Below are 17,359 nucleotides of genomic sequence, written 5' to 3'. Positions count from 1 at the left end.
ATATTCAGAGACATAGACCTATGTGCATTTGCACAAAATTCAGTATTTTTGTCCCATTTAACCACTGTTTTTTATCTTAGCATTAAGACAGAGTCAAATACTAAGCAAAACTCACGCCGTTAAAGCAATAAGAAAGAAAATGGCTGAAGGCTGAGTGAGCAGATGAGAATACTGTGTAAATCATACCTAGCAAACCCTTGAGGGTCTATCCCAACATGATCAATAACAAGTCAGTCTTCTGAGCAGAAGGAATTTCTTCTAGGGCAGACAGGCAACAGCACCTGACATTTCTTTTTCGTGTATGTAGGAATATATAACAGCGTATATAGGAAAAAATTTACAGATATCACTATTTGGAATACAAGAGACACAAGCAAAACTGGTGACGGGTAGGATTGTCTCATATATACTGAAAGTGGGGAGAGAGAGTTCCAACAGTATGCAGGTTAACCCAGAGAGCAAACACTGAAGAGGTATCAGTATGATGAGACACAAGAAGGAACACCTGTAAGAAATTTTTTTAAAAATTAAAAAAAAAAGACAAAACAGCTGTTCAAAATTTCAGAGAGAAACCTGGTGTCAATTTAATTAAAAAGAAATTTTCACTTGCAACTAATGTCCTTGCTTGCAAAAGCCTTTTGGTTTTAACAGAAAAAGAAAGCTGGAATTTGAAAAGATCACTGCTCCTGGCAAGAGAGCACTAATTAGCTGGTGAGGACCCTCGAGAGTAGATCTTGTGCAGAGTTGTGAGGCTCAACATTTCTGGCTAAATTCCCTGTCAGTCTGCAGTGAGGCAGGATGCACAGCCAGGAGCAGTCTTTTCTGACAGTACCACTGCTTGCAGACCTGTCTGAAGCTGGGAAGTGTACCAGTTTGTGAGAGGTAAAAAACCATCAGCCAGTTTTTCACCACAGATTTCAGTTTTCCCTCTCATTCTGGATTGCATTTCCAACAGTTTAGCCAGTAATGAAAACAGTGCAGATAGTATATCAACTGGGGCTAGTGAGCTTCAGCATGGTTTACACTCCAGCTTCCATGCCCAAGGACTTCTCTGGGTCAATTCAAGGAAAGAAATGATGGGGAGATTTCAACATCTACCCCAGTTCTTGCTTGTCATTTGTCCCTGAAATGCACACAGTAGCATAACAGCAATCCAGACCCAGCACCTGACACATCTCTAATTAGCATTGTTCTTACAGTTTTACTTTGGATATTTCCCCTGTGAATTTTTTTTTTTTTTCAGTCAGGACACTCACTTCAATTTAAAGCTCTTTCTGCTGCATTTGTTTGAGATCATTTTTTCCTACCTGATCACATCTAAACACTCTTGGAATAGATGGCTGTAGCTATCTTTTCAACCCAGAGAAAATCTTCAGATAACCAAGAATTTAGTGCAAAAATATTGTCCTTCATTCCATTTACTCATTCTTTTACATGATTGCAGCTAACTGGGGTGGAAATTTGCAGAAGGTAAATGCTGAGCAAAGCTGTCTCCTTGCACTAACCTCATTTTCACAAGAGATATCTTTGTGAACTTTACACAGACTTACTTTATGATTTTTGATTTTTATTCTTCATACCAAAACAGGTCAAATCCTTACCTCTAGGAACCTCATCCTGTGTCACTCTTGACTATTGGGAATCACATCCACCCCACATGCCCCATCTTTAGTAGGAATGGGACATAAAAGAGCTGTTGTTTCCAACATCTCAGTGAAATAAAAGTGCCTTATCAGCATGGGGCATGGATTACCCCATGAACTTTTTTTCTTTTTTTTTTTTTTAGCTCTGGCAGCTCCACGGTTTTACATACAGGAAGCCCTGGAGAAAGGGATAAAGGACAGAGAGGTTCAGGTGGTCTTGCTAGCTCAGTGTCAGCATCACTACCAGGCTGGGAGGAAAGTGGGGTTACAGGAAGGGGTGAAGACATGGCCAATCTCCTCAGAAGATGCTTGGCTCTTAAAAGGTCAGGAGCTGCCCATATTGATGCACTGCTGCCAGGTCCTGCTCTACTCCTGAAACAAAGAAAAAAGTCAATTTGTGCTTATTCACCCCCAATTAAAGAAAGAATTTTTATCTGTTCTACTTGTATTTGTCAAAAAGCTGAGAGGATAGAGTGTAAGCTCTTTTTGAGTGATGGAGTTAATATTAGAGCTGAGAGAGCCTCATTAAGGCCTTGCTGCTGAATGATGCTCAAAACCTGTTTTATAGGTGGGCTAGAGGGAACTTGCAGAGCAGCTGCCTCGCTGCATTGTGTGATGGTGGCTGGATTGCAGTCCCAGGAAAGTTGGGGTCCTACAAGGAAATCCTACAAGGACTGCAGGTTCCTATGGAGCCTGTAAAAGAAACCAAAGGAAAGCAAGCCAGTTTTGCCTAGGATAGAGCATCCTACATGGGGATCCCCTCTTGCCAAAATAAGAGTATTCATTATATGCAAATGAACTGAAACCCGCAGAGACACATGTAGCATGAAATGCAGGACAGGGAACTTTTTGCATTTTCCGTACATGCTCTGCTGAAGGGGCGCAGCATTTTCACACCACCTTACAGAGTCTCAGTTAAAGTTTCACTCTTGCCTTCCACTTGTGATGGCCTTCCACCCCCACCTTGACATCACCTCCAGCTGTGTCTGCTGAATTTCCCTTGCACAGATAGCAGCTAGAGAAAGGAAGCCAGGGGGCCAAAGACAGCATCTCTGAATACAGATTACACGGCTGAAGTCACAGGGGGAAGCTCACACAGGCAATCCTCCTGCATCAGGAAAAGCAGACACTTGCACTGGCCTCAGATAGTTCAGGAGGCTGTATGAGGGTGCTGGTACTTGTCCCAAGACGGTTTTAATTTGACTTTGTGCAAGAGTGGATAATAAAATTTTAGGACAAAAGAGAGTGCAGGGTTATTGCAAAAGGGCCCTCAGCCCCTTCTTGTCAGAGGAGAGCCAGGTCTTTCCTTCTGCCCCTCCATATTCTCCTGGGTTGCATGGCCATGAAAAGGGGTAAGACCCAAGAACAACAAAGCCCACATTTGTTGCTGTGCTTTGCAACTGCTGTGGGGCAACCTTTGTGAGATTTCCCAATGGCAGGAGGACATCCAGTATTGCACCATTCCGAATAATCCTTCACTCCAGGAATGCATTGGGAGTGCAGTCACAGCTTCATAAGGTTCACTGAAATGAGAGTGCTCTGATTTGTTGCACTGAATCAAAATATCCTTCTGGTGCAGGGATCTGGAAAACGTGGGCTTCTGAGCTTCACTAAGCTATTCAGTCTTCATAAATATCACCAAAGCGAGCTTTCTGAATCCTCAAGTCCTATGGGTGTTGTAAAGAATATTTCAAACTCCTTTTGAACTCATGACAGGAGTATGTTTTGAGGAGGAAGATACTGAGATATTTTCCCCTTTCTTGGAGGCCTGTAGATTGTTTGTGGAAGGCAGAAAAACTCCCCCCTCTCTCAAAGAACTGGGAAACCAGAGGTGCTGCTGTTCCCAACCTCCCTTACCTGCCTGCCCTGACATCAAATTTCTGTGTTGCACCTTCAGCAGAGGTATGCCCTCAGGTTTGCCCTCACTGGCAGCTGCTTCATCCTTAATCCTCACAGGAGGTTTCTCCAGCAAGTTTCAGGCTCCTCATAATAATTCAATGACACCTATTAATAGTGCTCAGGAGAGAGGACACACTCCTTCCTCTGCTCAGCACCCGTGGCCTCTGGTGCAACCTACACAGAAACTGCACCTCTAAGGCAAAGGAGACACAACTTCCCCAGTCCACAGAAAGTAAAAGTATATGATTTCCATAATACACCAAATATATGCAAGATACAAGCTGTTTCATGCCTCTTATATTTTCTTATATAAAGGCTGAAGTAATATCAGAATAGTAATTTCCTTATTCCACATGACTACATCATCCCCAAAGCACTGGCAAGAGGTGCAAGCGGGTCTCTGAGCAAGTGCAGGGCAGTTGTAAACAAAATTAAATGCACCTGGAATTGAAAATATCACAAGCAGCTACAGGACTACAACTCTGGCTGCTTGTTTCAGCAGATGGTAGAAGAAAAGCTGATTTAGATCCTTTGTAATACAAGCACCAAAGTTGAGCTTTGACACCAGTTACAGCTCTTTCTCCTGTGCCCAGGGTGGGAATATGCAGTTATTCTAAAACCAGTGGTCCTTGGGCTTCACAAAGACTTGATGTTTAAATGTCCTCCATGATACAGAAAGTAAAACCAGGTAAGAAGTATTAGATCAGTCTGTACCTTCCTTTTCTATGGCAGGGGCCTTCCCTAACGTTCATCATACAGTGGTCTTCTCATTTGATTTTTAAAGGTCAAAGCAATTTATAGGTGGCTCTGGAATTTTCCCTGCATTTGTCACTTTTCTGATATATCCTACCCTCCCTCCACTTACTCCTACTTAATATGTGGGTAAGATATCCTATTTAACATCTCCACCTGTAGCATGGGCCCCTTGGTTTGATAACTTAAAAAGACTGATGAAGTGATTGTGGGCAGAACTAACTTCACCATCCACACATAGGGCACAACAGTCAACCCTGATACGAGTTTTAATTATTCACATAGTTCAGTTTCCCTGACTCAGATAACACATTTTTGGCACCACAAGTCTCAGAACAGCATGACATTTGCAAGGCTGAGGCTCACCTTTGCCAGGCAGGGATGGGCTGTCAAGTCTGTAACCTCTGCCGAAGTGGCCGCCGAGTCACAAGGTCATTAGCAAGAGTTTGCCAACGCGCCACACAGTGAGTCATACTTAATAGCCCATCTGCTGTCACACTTCATAAAATATTTTCCTATTATTCCTCCTTCCTGTTCTATTCCTAAGGAGCAAATCAATCCCCAGTGGATGTAACTGCCAGAACCTGTTTTTGCAAATAAAAGAGAAGAAACAGTTGTTGCCTTTCCCACTGTCCCCAAATATCTGATACTTCTTATCAGACTTGCTGACACTTTAACAGTGGCAACTGCTGTTTGGGATAAGCACTAGGATTCCTAGTCACAAGCCAGTGACCCATTTTACTGTGGATGGTAAAGACATAGCACAAAAGCTGCACCCCAAACCAGACTAAGGACATTCAGAGGGCAATTCCCCTCTCTCTCAGCATGGATTCCACTTTGGGAGCAGCCTCCTCATTATTGCTGCTGACTTTAACCAGCCTTTATGAGGACTCTTTCTGAATACCTAATTCCTCATTCTTTTCCTTTATTTGCATGCTCAAATCTAAGTTAAAGGAACAACATTTCAGTAGATTTCAGTAGGTGTGGTATTTTATTGTTGTCTCTGTCTCTTCTTTAAAAAAAAAAGAAAAGAAACTCGCCTGTATTTCTAAAATTATCTAAGTAGCAACAACCTTCACAGAAATTCTGTTTTTATCCTGCCATTTTATACTATGTAAGTCCCATTAGTCATCCTGAATTTTAGTGGATCCATTTTGCTGTCTGTTGGGGTTTTTTTCCTAAAGGATCTGAAGGGGGCAGGCAGAAGAGATTATTGTGAATGAACTGATCATTTTCTGAACTCATTAAATATGCCATCAATTATCAATAATTAATGACTACAGGGGTATGTTCCCCTCCTTCCCATGAAGCCAAGAATGCTCTTTAATAGCTATACAGCAATCCTTCGAACAAAAAAGACAATGAATCTGCTCCTTAGGGGTAACAGTAAATGATCTGGATTGATGCTTTCCATTCCTCTTCCACTGCACTTTGCATTTAACATGAACTTTAAAGAGAAAGGATTTGCTTTCTAGTCAGTTAATATTATGTTTACTTCACCTCTGTAAATGCCTCGAAGTCTAAGCAGCAGATGTCACAGAGCAGCCTCTGGAAACCTTTTTACTGCTTCAGCTCTGTGATGGAGCTGCAAATGCCAATAGCCTTTCTGTTGAAGAAGCCTTCAGAGAGACCGGCTCCTGAAACCCTGCAGCAAACAAGGCACCCTTCCCCTGCCATGGAGGAGAGTGGTGAAGCAGAAAGAGTGACTTCCAGGAGCCTCAAAGCCAGAGGACAAGAAGGAGAAGTGAGGCTGAGCAGATTCCTGAGGCTGGCAGCTGGGCTGTCCTCGTGAAGCCCAGGCAGTCTTGATCCTGGTGGCAATGTCCACATTTTCCACATCTCCTCCTGCCAGTCTGGACCAAAGCAGTGGAATGCTGCTGGGAGAAGCACATGCAATTTTATTTCACCAGTGGGTGATACAGCTACGGCAGAGGAGGAATCTGAAAGGGAGGACGAAGCAATCTCACCCTGAATGCAGGAGGCTCAGATCTGCTTGTACTTTCATTGCAATGAATATTGTTTGTTTCAATCTTATACAACTTAGCTGTTCACCCACAGGCAAAGGGCTGATGTTTTCTGGTCATGAAAATAAAACAACTGAGAGAAGAAAACAAAAGGAAAAATTAGCTAATGATCAGCATATTTTTACAGAAATTTAGAGGTTTATGTGAAGATTAGTTTGTCTTTATGTCAAAGGGAGGAATGAGATTGCAGGTTAATAACATGAGTGAGATTTAATCAATTTTTAATGTAACACAGTCAGAATCTCTTCATCCTTCCAGTTCTAGTAATAGAGGATGCACTTATGCAATAATTTAAGGACACGGACCAGAAACACAATACCCTGTGACTGGACCAATCGTGCATAAACCAGTTCTACTGTCCTTTGCATCTTGCACTGCATTTTACACCTTTTAAAAATAAACACATAAATTAGAGTTGTCTTTCCTTATTCTTGTGCAAAACAAATGTGAAACATTTGGAACATTGCAGCCATACAGACGGAAAAAAAACCAAACCAAACAAACAAAACAAAACAAAAAACTATTTAAAGACAGAATAGTATTTCATAGATTTGTTTGGTAGGAAAAATTATGGTTTCACCTGTAAATAAAGAGGAAGAACAAGCTGATTTGCCTTAACTGAAAATAAGGAGATTTATAGTTTCAATCTAAAACATAGGTTCATTTCCGGTGGCTGATGAAAAAGGAGGCAGTTTTTTTTCCCTAATTGTTTTATTTTTAGGAGATAGGATAGTGAGATTGCCTGTATGGGTCTGTCAAAGGATGTGTTACTGATCCTGACAGTAATTTTTACTCTATTGCATAAACTGACAAAGAGGAAGGAAATGTTCATCTAAAAGAGTAATAACAATGAAAAATTGAGATTCTTCCTAGCATGGAGAAATAAAAAGACAGTGTGAAGGCAGTTGTGATCCTATGTAGTGAGGCAAATTATACTTGGAAGTTGGTGTCACGCTAAGTTTCACAGGAGCAGAAGACACATGCTGTTCTAAGGGACAAATAAGAGGTAGAAGCACTCAACAATGTTTGGTGTCCATGTTTGGGCCTGCAGGGAGTAAATTAGGGAAAAGTCACAGGTTAGTACTTTGCAAGTGGTCCTGAAGTCTGGGAGAAAGCCAGACTGGACAGGACCCCGAGCAACCTGGTCTAGTGGAAGGTGTTCCTGCCCATGGCAGGGGGATTGGAACTGGATGATCTTTAAGGCCCTTTCCAACCCAAACCATTCTATGAGAAGGCTGAAATCAGCTGCCAACCAACCCAATCTTCACATTGTCATGACTTCTGCAAAGCTGAGAATATGAGCCCTGTGGCAGCTCTGTGAGAATTAGTTTTCCCAAACCACTTCCACTTCTGAGATTTCTCTCATTTCCCACCAGGACACTTTTGCAACATCTAGAAGAATTTTTTGGACCTCTGAGAGGTACCCATGTCAGCTGGGTCAGTAATGTCATGGACGGGACCTTCATGCTGGACAAAGTTCAAGTCCCTTGTTTTTCCCAGTCATGGGCTGGAGCTCAGGTTTTTCATGTGCCAAGCAAGTCCCATAAATACCTGTCCTGTGCAAGGCAAGGTTAGTTAACTAAAAGAATAAAACCTTATATCAAGACTCCCTATGAAAAGCATAAATTAAAACCTTAGAGAACTATCAGGAAAATTAGTGCAGCTAGGAAAGGTTTCAGTCTGGGGAGACTTTCTTTCATGGACTGAAACAATTTGCACTTATACAGCCCACATGAGCTTCAGGGTGAAGAAACTGTTCTGTATGAACAAAAAAAGCCATTAAATTGACTGTGAGAAAAGAAAGACATTGACTTCCATAGTAGGCAGCCCCAGTAAAATGGAAAGACAGGAAAAGAATATGAGCTATACACTGGAAAACTCCAGAGCAAAGGGAAATAGCAGGAGAGAAAGCAAAGGTAATATTAAGCTTTAAAATTAGTGGGAAAAGTAAAATTATGAAAGAGGTCTCCACAGGAAAACAAGCAGAGGTGGTGACTTAGGGGAAGTTCAGAGGGTTTCATCTGTAAACAAATGTAAGAGATTTCAGAAAAAAAAAAAAAGGAACTAATAGTAGCAGCAGGAGGTACACAGAGGAGAGTGTTTCAACATCGTGGGCATAAACAAATCAGAGTGAGGAAGTGAAAGTCTGAGAGGATGGGTCTGAGATCAGGGAGGGGAGTGATGTAGCAGGTAATGATACAAAAGCTTTCAGATTTTAGCTTAGCAAAATTGAGATATTTTGTCTTGCAGTGACTTTTGAGCTCATCAGCATGTCAGAGCTGCACTTCAGTCAGCTTCACCTTCTTTGTTAGCAAAAAACTGCCCTCAAAATGCTAGGGATTGGGCATACATTCCCTACCTGGGAAAATTATTGTCAATTTAAAGGATAAAGTTACCACTGAAATCAAGAGTGAGAAGGCATCTTAGGAGATTTCCTAGTTTATCTCCATGCTAAAGACAGAGTTATCTGAGCCTTTTCCAGTCCTGACAGATGTTTCTCTAACATATTTGCATCCAAATTAAGTCACTGATGTAAGACTGCATCAATTTTTAATAAATAAATCTGTTTAAAACTTGAGTCTACTTCTGCCCAGAAATTTGTCATCTCTACAGACTGCGTGAGAAGCCAGGTGTCTCATGGGGCTGCAGGAGGCTGACCCTCTTTCTTTGTGAATGGGAATGAAGTTGTACATATGGAATAGTGTTGTGCTATATGCAGTTTTGTTCCTTGAAGCACATATCTAACTCATTCACATAAACACACTCAGTATACAAAGAATAATCTGAAAAAGATTAAAAAAAAAAACAAAACAAAAAGGTAAATATTGCTTTAAAGTGTTCCACTTTAATCTGATTGTGAAAGTGGATGATGTCATGTTGCTCAGTGCTGTAGAATAACCAGCAGCTGCAGACCAGCCTTGGGTAAAGCAAACAGCCATGGCACCATGCAGCTTCTCCTCCAGCCTCTGCCAGATGCACTGTTCACACCCCACCTGCTTTGGACCACTGGCACTTTTAAGCTGCTCCAAATCGTCTGTTTCCAACTTGTGGAGAGTGCAAGACAGATTCCTCTAGGATGCCACAGTTGAAAAGGGTCTTGATGGTTGGTGTGGGGTCAGACAAGGCTGATGGCATGAGTCAGCCTAGTTGGCCACCCCAGCTCACTGCACTTTCACCAGCACTGCCCCACAGCAGCAGCCTCTCAACTGGCCCAGCCTTGGTCTTGTGTAAGAAACCACAGCACAGAAAGTTCACACTGAGCAACACCACACTGCCAGTTGCCAAATATTTATTGTACAAGCCTGGCTAACCATAATAGGAACTTAGCTTGACCAAAACCAAAAGAAAAAGATGCTTTTCTTGGGATAGAAGCCAAGTCAATTATTTCATAAACAAGCTTGGTGCTCTTCCTAAGAATAGAGGTCAGATCCTCATTTGGTGTAAGTGGGTATGGCTTAAACTGGTCTCAAAGAGCAAGCCAGGAGAAGCAGCCAGGCACTAAAAGTCACCTTAAAATGCCTGTCCTGATACCTGACGTTCTTCAAAAGATCAAGCACAACCTCTCCCTGCTCTCCACGTCCTGCACAGGACACCTGCATTGCCATCCCTGATGCTGGCTGGAGCACCAAGCTATCAATGGCAGTGTATCAGCAGCTGAATAGATAGCAAAATGCTTTAAAAGGCTCAAGACTTCTGCTATGGGAGGAATGCCTCCACAGGTGATCAATACCTCTCTGTGTAGTTTGCTGCTTTACCCACAGCAGTGGAAAATCAATGTAGGAGGTCATCTAGGTGGGATTACATGACTCTCCCTCAAGTTACCCCTGGAGACCACCAGGGAGGTGGCAGAAGAGGGATAGAATCTTGGATGCCTGGTGAGGTGGCAGGCAGGGGACAGAGCAAGAAGAAGAAGAGCCAAGCTGTTCTGCTGTGACTCATTAACTTTCCACTTGAGTTTGTGTCTATTCTTATGGGGGAAAAGAACACCAAGACTGCCTTGGGGTCTTATTTTAAATCTTTCTGAGACAAACAGATTTTCTGCTTCTTTTCTGTTTTTTACCTGCCATTTTATTTCTTAGTATGGGAAAGATACTATTTTTCTATTACCCCATTTGATAGCTACAGATGATGTGGTAACATTTGTTCACACCATGTTTTTTTCTTATTATGCAGCAAGTTTGAAATTTGAGGTAAATCTGATTCTGAACAGAAGACTATCTCAAAGACTTGCTTTTCTAACTCACATTAAGGGAATCTGAATACATTTACTAGCATTCAAATAGTTTGTCTTAAACCCTTTATTCTTTTTCTTTTCCTGACTAAAGATTTATATGTTTTTTCACTGCATCCATACAACACAACCCTTTATACATGATTTTTTTCAAACACATGATGAAATATTTTTCTCTAAAGGGGGGGATCTGAATCTCTATGAAAGGAAAAATAGGAAAGAACCACTCCTCTGCACATACACACATACACACACAGACACACACACACACTCACACGCACACAATGGATTAATTTCAGCAAGAGCAGAGGGAAAACCTGGCAGATGAAGTTTTCCTTCCTCTGAGGCATTTTGGCTAATTTACATCCTCATTTCATAGCTAAAGGTTCCCACTGAAAGGCAACCATGTGTTCCTTTTAAACAGGTAGATTTGATTAAAGGCTGGACTTCTGGAGCATGATCCTGCTGCCTCTGTACAATCAGTCCTACCAAGGATAATGAGATTACTCACAGGAGTAAAACACTGCAGAACAGAACCCTGGAGTCTCACCAATTAATAGGAGAATTTTCTTCTCTTTTTCCATCCACCCCTTTCTTTATTGCCCTTAAAATGCCAGGGGAGCTTCAGAGTTATAGCAATTATTGTTATGGAGAACAGGGCATAAAATGAACTGTTATTGCCTTTAAAAGAGCTGGAATATCCTTACCTTTCAAGAGTAGGGCACAAAAATCTGTATGCAAATGAATAAATATAAATGCAAATATAATCTACACCAGGAAAAGCTGTTTTTCCCTGAGCTAAAGAAGCATAACGATAATCAGGCTCCCAACTGTAAACGGTACTCAGTGTTTTGTAAGAGCTGTGGAAAAACGACGCAAGGGTTTAATCCACTTTCTCCTTTGGTTGGAGGAAACAGGTGTGGCTCCATTTGCAGGTAGCTTATTATTTTTCATGAATATATTAGAGGCACTCTTTGCATATTTCAAGTGGTAGGAAATTTTGCTGCTCCTGCTCAGGAGCACTCACTGGAGACAGAAGAACATGGACTGAGAGGTTTAACTGTGCTGTTTGCTCAACTTCAATGGTTCATGAGGATTTGAAGAGATAGTAAAACATTCTTCGGCAAACAAAGGCTTCCAAGTAGATTGAAGATCAGGCATGCTTTGTTTATCAATGGACAAACAAGAGTGGAATAAACAGCAGAATTTCTTCTCAAACACCACACCTTGCAACATATATCCCATGTGGGAATCTTCCAGGCAGTGCCTTCCCTCAACCCATGTGTGGCAACTGGGATCACATTGCTGCCAGCAGATCTCCCTGAAGAAATATTTGCATCAATTCACAATTAAACAACTAGACAAATGGGGAAAGTACGAGGAGGGCATAGAATATGTATCTGGGCTGAGGCACACAGGTGAAAACACAGATACCTGAATGAGTGCTGAACCAATGAGACCCACGTTATTCCAGTGCAACTGGAGGAAAAGACTTGGTGTCAGCACTTCAATTTTCTATGCTTATGGCTCCCATGGCCCAGAGAAACTGCATTGAAATAAACCTACTCAATACCACTAATCACTGTGGTTTCAGCACTAGAAGGAAAAGAAATTAAGTACGGTGTGCTCTGGTCTCAGTTAGAAGGATTCGGAGCACTTTGGAGGAAAGTTGATAGTGTCAAGGGAGGGGAGGGAAGCATTAAGTGCCCCAAGTATGTACTGTGTCCCAAAATTTAGCTTGGTGCCTGTGACAAGTGGGTGGGAATGAAGTCCACATAATGAAGAAGACAGCAAAGAAAGCAAGAAATGTGAAAAATAAAGACTGTAGGTCATGGGGAAGGAAAGAAACCAAAATGACTCAAAGAATACCTTTCCAAAGGAAAACTTCTTAAAATGCTAAATGAAAAGACCAATAAAATTCAGGTGCAGACAACAGTCTGGGAGAAACTAAGAGTTCAGCAAAGCAGACAGGTTTAAATCCTCTCAGGATGTGACACAACTTATTGGCAGAACAGAGAAGACGTTAAAAGTCCCTAAAATTAAAGGACACTATTTTGCTGCAACACTCACAAAAAGACAACAGTGAAACAAACATACATTTTCCACGGGGTCTGAAGGTCAGAGCAGACGGAAAAGAAATCGAAACTGCTAGAGATTTGATTGTAGTGATAGGATTGTTGCCAGCTCTGGGAAGAATTACAAACTTCTAAAGAGAATTTGGCAATAAACTAATGAGTCAGGAGTCAGCAATGAAAATAGGACAAATGATGACCTTAACTTCTGTATTAGTGGAGAAGAAAAGCAAGGCACTATCTGGTATATCATATAAGGCATTATCTGGTATAGGATAATGTACCATTGAGACAATGGGTAATGTGGGAAGAAAAGGAAACAACAAACAAAATTAAGAGTCAAGAAGAAAACCCCAGGAAGTTTCTTCAGACTTGATGGAAACTTTAGCAGAGATATATTATCACAGAATCATGGAATAGTTTGGGTTGGAAGCAACCTTAAAGATCACCTAGTTCCAAACCCCGTCATGGGCAGGGACACCTTCCACTGGACCAGGTTGCTCAGAGCCCCAGCAAATCTTGCCCTGAGCACTCCTAGAGAAGGGGCATTCACGTCTGCTCTGGGCAATCCCTTTCAACCTCATAGTAAAGAGATTCTAAAGTCCAGTATAAATTACCCTCCTTTGGTCTAAAATTTTCACCCCTTACCCTGTCACTGCAGGCCCTGTTAAAACATTTTTATCCATATTTCTTATAAGAAAGACAGGAAGGGAAGTTGGTGCTGAATGAAAGCAAATACTCGTGATGCCAACTGGCTCTACTGCATCCCAGCTGGAAGGGTGGCAGGGAACCAGCAGGGTGACAGCCAGGAAAAAATCATGGTATCGGGGAGAAGGGTGCCCAGGAAAACCAAGCCTGGGTGGGAGGCATACCACTGGCCTGAAAAGAGCTTCTGTAAAAGAAAGGTTGGAGAGAATGCACAATGGAGAAATATCCAGGGAGCCAAAGTGTCTCAGTATGGTTCTCTGCACACATTGATAAGTCTCTTGTGTCCAAAGCAGGTGGAGAACAGTGTGTGTCCCAGCAGGGCAACCAGATGGGACACAACAGGCAGGGTGCATTGGCAAGGGGAGCCATTTCAAGGCACAGAGGAAACCCTGACAAAAACATACACACATCAGGCAAACAGCTCTTGTGTGAAACTGGACATAAACAGCCTGCAAGGAACAAATAATGAATGAGGTCAAGTCCAAGAAGATCATAATCAAGTGCAAGATAGAAAAGGAGGCCCTAATGTTGTGAGTTGTTCTGCCTGGGCAGGCCCCTAAACTTGCCCAAAATGGTACTGATTTCAATGACTCTCATGTCTCTGCTGGCATCAGTCAGAAAAAAGCACCAGGATAAGCTGAAAGGTGCCTACACACTTCAGTACTTCATTTTTCCCTGCAGCAGGCCAAGACCCAAAACAAGAAAAGCAGCCTCTCCATGGGTCTTCACTTGAAAATATGGCCAGGGTAGAGATGAATCATTGGGAATGGAGGAAATCATAGTGAAAGCCCCAAAATGATCAGCAGAATTCTCACCAGCAGTAGGAGAATTACTCACTGGTGATTCACATATTCTATGCTCAGAAGAGGCTGGTGATCATACCCTCTGGTCTCCTGCAAAACAGGCAACCAAAACCACACTTTCCTTCAGGCTCCTTATCACTGGCTGTTCTGGAGAATGTAATTTAGGCTGAGTTCTTCAGAGACTCAGACTTCAGGGAAAGAAATAACTCACCTGCATCTAGGTGTCTGTCATGTCACCTGATGGTCTTTCTACATCTGGTGGGGATAAGGTCAATACATCCACTGGAACTTCAGAACTTTCTTTGTTTCATCCTAAATTAAGTGACTGTCTTTAGTTGGTTGAATCTGGTTGAATCACACGGTGGTGCTGACTGGATTCTCTCTCAAAAAAAACAAGACACAGAGTTCTGAGAAGTGGATACAGATGCATCATAGGCATCCAGAACTGGGTGAGATATGTCTCAGGCCAAGAATCCCAAGATCCAAAGCATCCTTGCATTCATTACGATTGTTAATCTCATCTATTCTGAGTGTGTAGATAAATCACACTAGAAATTAGGTATAATTTTTCTGGCTTCAGCTTTCAACCACTGACTTTTTAATATCATTTTCTACTTAACTGAAGAGCTGTTCACAATTAAATTACTCTGCTATTATACTCTCATTTTCTCTGGATCAACAGAGTTCATTATGGTCTAGATCTGCTGTCACTGAAGACTAGATAATGACATTGGATTGGATCAAATACCTCCATTAACCAGAAAAGAAGGATCTAAAAGAACTGGTGAACCAAAGGCTCTATAAATGGGATTTGGTCTGCCACTACTTCACCTTTTCCTGATAATTAAATAAATAAATAAAGCAATAGCAACTCCCACAGAGTCCCCCAAACTCTTTTGCCTCCAAAGCAATTATACACATAGATAAATAGAAGTTCCTTTCATGGGGAAGAAATATGTGAGGAGCAAAAAAACATGGTAACATGTTAAAACATGGTAATTTCCCCTACTTTTTTGCCCTGGTGGGTTTCCTCTTGGATTGCATAACAAGTGCTCACAAGGTGAAGGCTTTGCCCACAAAAACACAGCAACTAAAGTGAAGAGTCATCAGGTTCTATTTTTCTCTCAATCTCAAAACAATTTCTTCCTAAAGGCCAAAGATGAGATTTAAATGAGCAAAACCCACTGCATTTGGATCACAGAAGAAATTCTGAAATCCACCTTGAAACTGGCAATCAGTTATTACAAACTACTGAATGCTTGAGTAGAAAGCTGCTACTCTGAATGTTGTATTCATGCATAACTTATCTGGAAAGGTGCAGCTTTCTTTTTTATTCATGCATTCTTTTTTCACTAAAACTCCTTTTTTCCAAAAATAATTGTTCTTTTCATTTCACAAGCAGAACTCCAAGCCAGAGGGGAAAAATAAAAACCAAACAACATATGCTGCCAGGAAAGTGATATATCATATTTTACACTGCTAAAGGATAAATGGAGCAGCTGAGAAAGCATCAGGTTAGATTTGGAGCATCTGCACTGTTTGCTTAATAAAAACTGATGCCTGCTTTGCTGTTTCTCTTCCCCCATTCCAGTTAGCTGGAGAGCAGGCCAGCCTTTCTCAGAGAAGGATCCTGCTGTTAATGATAACTACTGAAATACAGTGTTGGCAAAGACTTCAAGAGACATCCAGCTCAGTCCAGCAGGATCAGGAACACCTAAACCATCTCTGACGAATTCTGATAGCAGATGACTCAAAGGTGTTTTGATGCTGCCTGGAGGCTGTGAGAGATCTGTGCACACACTGACAGCCCAGCTCAGACAGCAGGGACTGGATTGCACACGTGTTTGGAAGATGCTCTTCCCACCAGCCCTGAGGACTCTGGGAATTTTGTAACAACATTCACAGCCCAAGGGCTTACCTTACCGTCAACAGCTTATCTGCTCCAAAAGCTCCAAAGGAAAGGGAAGCCAACCACAGCTCCCCAGAGGGGGTTCCCAGCATATACAAGGTCCACAGATAGAGAGGAACCCAAGCAACCCTGACAACCCTTGCAGCTCCAGAGCTGGAGGAAAGTGAGGACAGGGTCCTCAGTAATTTCACAGAGGACACCAAGCTGGGTGGGAGTGTTGATCTGCCAGAGGGCAGGAAGACTCTGAGAGGGATCTGGACAGGCTGGGTTGATGGGCCTAGGTCAATGGCGTGATGTTCAACAAGGCCAAGTGCCAGGTCCTGCACTTGGGGCACAACAAATCCCTGCAGTGACACAGGGTAAGGGCAGGGTGGCTGGAAAGCTCCTTGAAAGAAAAGGATCTGAGAGTCTTGACTGACAGTGGCTGAACATGAGCCAGTGTGTGCCCAGGTGGCCAAAGAAGGTCAATGGCATCCTGAAGTGTATCAACTGCATCAATGGTGTCACCAGCAGGGCCAGGGCAGTGATTGTCTGTCTCTACTTGGTGCTGGTGAGGCCACACCTCAAATCCTGGGCTCAGTTTTAGGCCCCTCACAACCACAAAAACATTGAGGGGCTGGAGTGTGTCCAGAGAAGGGCAGTGCAGCTGGGAAAGGGTCTGGAGAGTCACATTAGGGGTGGCTGAGGGAGATGGAGATGTTTACCCTGGAGAAAAGGAGAGACCCCTACAACTCCTTGAAAGGAGATCACAGAAGGTGGGGATTGGTCTCTTCTCCCAGGCAGCAAGTGACAGGACAAGAAGCAATGGCATCTCGTTGCACAAGGGGAGGTTTGGGTTGAACATCAGGAAGAATTTCTTCACTGGTTAAGCACTGGAATGGGCTGCCCAGGGAATTGCTGGAGTCACCATCCATGGAAGTGTTCAACAAATGACTGAATGTGGCCTTCAGTGCTCTGGTCTAATTGACATTGTGGTGTCACAATGGGTGACTCTGGTCAAAGGGTGGACTTGATGATCTTGGAGGTCTTTCCCAACCATAATGAATGATTCTATGAATGATTCTCTCAGGGAAGGGTGTATGCCTGAGGGACCACTGGCTAACAGATACTTCTTTTGAGCTCTTTTGAGCTATTTCTACATTTCCTGTTACTCTTTTACTGCCTGAGGTCCTGGGGGAAACTTGATCATTATAAAATCAAGGCAAGACTCCAGCACCTTCAAACCCCAGAGGGCTGAAACCTCCCTGATGCCACCTTGGTCCTCTCCTTTTGACATGCCCAGGATGTCCATGTGACCCTACCAGGCAACAGCAGGTT

General features: G+C 42.5%; 1 long non-coding RNA gene across 1 annotated transcript; it reads right to left on the bottom strand.

Moving 5' to 3' along the window:
• Nucleotides 1-383: 383 nt before the first annotated feature.
• On the bottom strand, nucleotides 384-15,842 carry LOC148225577 (uncharacterized). The gene is made up of 5 exons (XR_015808532.1): nucleotides 14,345-15,842; nucleotides 6,263-6,392; nucleotides 5,796-6,169; nucleotides 4,662-4,879; nucleotides 384-2,015 (listed from the first exon to the last, which is right to left on the bottom strand). It is a non-coding gene; the product is annotated as an uncharacterized LOC148225577 (long non-coding RNA).
• Between the last annotated feature and the right edge of the window lie 1,517 nt (nucleotides 15,843-17,359).

The sequence above is a fragment of the Sturnus vulgaris genome, chromosome 1, assembly GCF_052056855.1.
Source record: "Sturnus vulgaris isolate bStuVul1 chromosome 1, bStuVul1.hap1, whole genome shotgun sequence".
Taxonomy (NCBI): domain Eukaryota; kingdom Metazoa; phylum Chordata; class Aves; order Passeriformes; family Sturnidae; genus Sturnus; species Sturnus vulgaris.
This window is presented reverse-complemented; position numbering and strand designations above follow the sequence as displayed.